Source organism: Rousettus aegyptiacus, unplaced genomic scaffold (assembly GCF_014176215.1).
Source record: "Rousettus aegyptiacus isolate mRouAeg1 unplaced genomic scaffold, mRouAeg1.p scaffold_m13_p_4, whole genome shotgun sequence".
NCBI lineage: Eukaryota > Metazoa > Chordata > Mammalia > Chiroptera > Pteropodidae > Rousettus > Rousettus aegyptiacus.
Genome location: NW_023416307.1, coordinates 120,096,194 through 120,100,560, shown reverse-complemented (window position 1 = coordinate 120,100,560; position 4,367 = coordinate 120,096,194).

Genomic DNA, 4,367 nt, shown 5'->3' with positions numbered 1-4,367 from the left:
GGAAAACTTATTTAGGATATGGAAATGAAATAAAAGGGAGAAAGAGCAATCAAATTCTATGTGTAGTGTGATGACATTTATCTAAAATATTTGCAGTTATTCCCCTCTCTGCCACCATCATTTTTGGAATGTAGTTTTATTTCCTTTGTAATTAAAAACAACTAAATCAATGCTCCTCTCCCCCCACTTCTGAGATATAATTGACCTATATCAATTCTTGAAAGCCATATTTAGGGGTCCCCAACCCCCGGGCCATGGACAGGTACCGGTCTTTAGCCTGTTAGGAACTGGGCCTTACAGCAGGAGGTGAGTGGCAGGCGAGCAAGCAAAGTTTCATCTGCTGCCGCTCCCCAGTACTAGAATCACCGCCTCAACTCTACCTCAGATTATTAGGCATTAGGTTCTCATAGAAGCGCCAGTCCCTGGTGCCAAAAATATTGGAGACTACTGCTGCAGAAGACTAGTAAGGAGGGCAAAATAATCAAACCACACTATGTGCAGGGCATTATGGTGAAAATTTGGAAAATGAGACATTTATTTCTGGGAGAGTAAAACTACAAAGTATAACTACTCATTTCTTCATTGATTCTACAATATTTATTGAGGAGCTACTATGTGCCAGGTACTGTGCTAAGTGGTAAGAATATTACAGAGTACAGTTATGATCCCTGTCTTCATAGCACTTCAATAGTAGGGTCACACAATAAGCAATCACAGAAATAAAAACAAACTTGCAATTTTGACTAGTGCCACAGAGGAGAAACATGATGCTAAGGAAGCTTGGCGATTTGATAATCAAAGAAGATAGGACACAATTCTGTGTAATTAAATGTTCAGTGATGTGGAACAGACTCTAAGTGAACAATGAGCACAGAAATAGCAGGGTTCAGAGGGTTGCATTTTAAGTCAAAGATGAACTTTAAGGTGAAAAAAACTAGTGCGGGACACTGTACTAAGCAGTCCATGCGCATTAAATCTATATCATTAACTCCATTTACAGCGAAGAGAATAGAAGGGTATATAGGGTATGAAAAGGGTGGTCAGAAGAGTGCTGGATCAGAGAGGTTCATCATCTGGTACCTTGCAGGAAAATGGTATAAGTGAATCCAAGGAATTGGAGGAATCTACAAAGGAACCAACACTCTGAGCCTATTTTGCCCTGGGCTCTCCTTGGCAGTGTATTATATAGAGATGGCATATCTTTATGGCCTCCAGCAGTATTACATGGGCAGGAGTAATGCTGGACCTCCAGCTATGTTGAACATCAACAACATGAAAATATTTGTGGAGGAAAACCGTAAGGAAAGATAGGAATTCCTGTTATTCAAATAATAATGACTCATAGGCATCATAATTCACAGAATTCATGTAAACATACCTTCGTTTGTACTCCCAAGTTAGTGAGATGAATCATACCAGTTTAATATTACCAAATTGCCTACATCCCTAAAATGAGAGTTGTTTAAACACCATAAAATTGATATTGCATCATTGCAAATAATATGTGTAAAGATCATTTTAAAGCAAGGAAAACATGTTTAGGATATACTAAGTAAAACTACAGACTATATTGTCTTACAGTACACTTTCCACTGTGCAAAAACGGAGAGGAAAAGAAGAAAATGCACCCTGTTTCAAGACAACTGATTTTTTTCCTTTACTTTTTTATCTTTTCTAAATATTCTTTTAGAACAATATATTTTGCCTTGTTTATATTTTGACGAGTCAAAACTATGAAGTATAATAGTCAAGCAAACATCAATGATTTTACCATATAAAATTAACGTTATATTTATTTCTTTTTAAAAAATGATAAGGCAAAAATTCCCTTTAACTTCCACCCCTGCCCCATTTCCCTCCTTCTTCCCCAAAGGCAACAACTATCATGAGTTTGATGTGTTATCTATCCAGGCCATTTTTTTCTGAATTTATTTTACATTTCCATATAGCTGAATTCACTAGTCCTGTAATCTAATCACAATCCAAATACTGAATATTCTATCACCCCCAAAAATCTCTTTTGTGGTCACTCTACCCCCAGCCTTATTATACCTTGGCAACCATGGATCTGTCCTTTGTCCCTATAGTTTTGCATTGTCCAGAATGTCATATAATGGAATCACATAGTATGTAACATTTTGGGCCTGGTTTTTCACTTAGCATAATGCATTCAAAATTCATCTGTGTTGCAGTATCAACAGCTTATTCCTTTTCCTTGCTGAGTGGTATCCCATTATCAACTGACCAACTGAAGGACACAGAATTTTTTCCAGTTTTTAGCAATTATGAATAAAGCTGCTTTAAGCATTGCCATAGTTTTTTTTGTAAATATATTTTCATTTCTCTTAGGTGAAAATCATCGAGGAGTGAGATTGCTGAGTCATATGTTTTAAGTATACATAACCATGAGAAACTGCTAAACTGTAGAGTGGCTGTAGTGTGTTGCATTCCCACCAGTAATGTATGAGTGGTCCAGCTACTCCACATTCTTGCTTGTCCTTAGTAATACCAGATTTTTTTTCTTTTGTTCTTCAAAAAAAAAATGTATCCATTCTAATAGACCGTATAGTGGTATCTCATTTTAATTTGTATTTCTCAGTGACTAATAATGTGGAACATCTTTTTACTTTCTGTTTGCCATTCTTCTATCTTCTTAAAGTGTCAGTTCAGATATTTTGTCTATTTATTAGGTTGTTTTCTTATGGCTGAATTTTTATAGTTATTTATATATTATCCAGGCCATTTTTTAATGCTTTTCCAACACTAGACATATATACCCATAATCTATATGTAGTGATGTATTTTACAATAAAATAAACCATACATCAAAACAAAACACTTGTTAGCCACATACAATTTTGGCCTATATCTTTCCTATTTAGTAAAGTTGATACTGTATTGGTCCTGTATGTTCCCTTTTCTTTAGATTTTCTGCAAATGTCATTTTGGTGTCCTTTGGGTTGCTTGTGAAAATACATTAAATAATGACTACACTGTAAGCTACAAGAGTAGAAGCTATGTGTCTGTTTCTCAGCATTTTATCTCAGGGCCTCACACACAGTAAACATACAATGTATTTAATGCTAACAAACAACTTCTTGGACAAAAGTTTGTCAAAGCCAAACTTAATTACTTTTCATTAAATTGGAACATCTTACTCTTAAAAAATTATATTAATAAAATTTGTTTCACCTTATAATGCACTTGTTTTCCATCTTTACTCTTAAAGTTGCACCAAGATTGTCACATTGAATGAGTTCAAATTGAGGATAAATCTCAATTCAAAAAATGTTTTATGATGAACATATAGAAATTCTTTGTACTATTCTTGCAACTTTTCTACAAGTCTAAAATCCATTTTACAAAAAAAAAAAAATTTTTTTAAATGTTATGGTTGGGGAATATGGATCATACCAAAATGCAGATTAAGGCACAATACCAACCTCACACTTGGTAGTCTCAACAAGCCGAAAGGTGCCAAAAGAAACCCTACACTTGATTTTTTCAAATCCAATTGTTGATGTCAATAGACAGAACTTAGCTCAGAGTAACAGACAATTGCCCTTTTGCTTTCTCAAGTTGTCAGTGAGATCCAGGGAGGGGCTCATAAAGAACCAGCATGGCACAGAAAACACAAACTGACTTGGGAGATGCTGAATGGCTCTGGCTCTGCCCCAGGAATAAGGAGACCTAGATTTTAGTGTTGGCTTTGCCACCAAGTAACCGAATGGGCATGTCACACCACCTTTCTGGGCTTGTTTCATTTTTCAAAGGCAGGAGTGGACTATATTCTCTAAAAATTCTATCTCACCTTAAAGTTCTGTGAGTTTTAGTTTCAACTACTCCTAACCTTTGGACAACTTAGCGTACAGGCTTGCTTTTCTTTAGAATATAAATCTAAGAGCCCTAACCTAACCTGATTTTCTTATTTACAACCTATATGACAGCCACACAGTCTTCGGAAATCATATGTACTTTTGTAGTTACTAATGGCACCAACTGTCTGCAAACCGCAAGAGTAAGTTCCCTAACTCATTCTCCAGAGGTAAGTGGCAGCAAACTTTTTACAGGCAACAATATGAAACCCAGTACAAAGGCTGGGAAGGAGCCCAGAAGATGAGTAGGCTTTCTATGCACTTCGTGTGGCCTATAGTAACGGTTATGTTTACGAACATAGGTTTAGCTTCATGAAATAAAGGTGGAAAACTGAAAGTACTGAGTGACTTTGAACTTTTAAGTGAACTAAGTGTATCTTAAACAAGAGCAAGATGACAGAATTTGGTATATCTTTAACGTCAAAGTAAATCAGTCCCTTTTATTTTTTCCTGCTTCTGAAATCCAGTTTAAGCTGTTTTTAAAGAGATGCT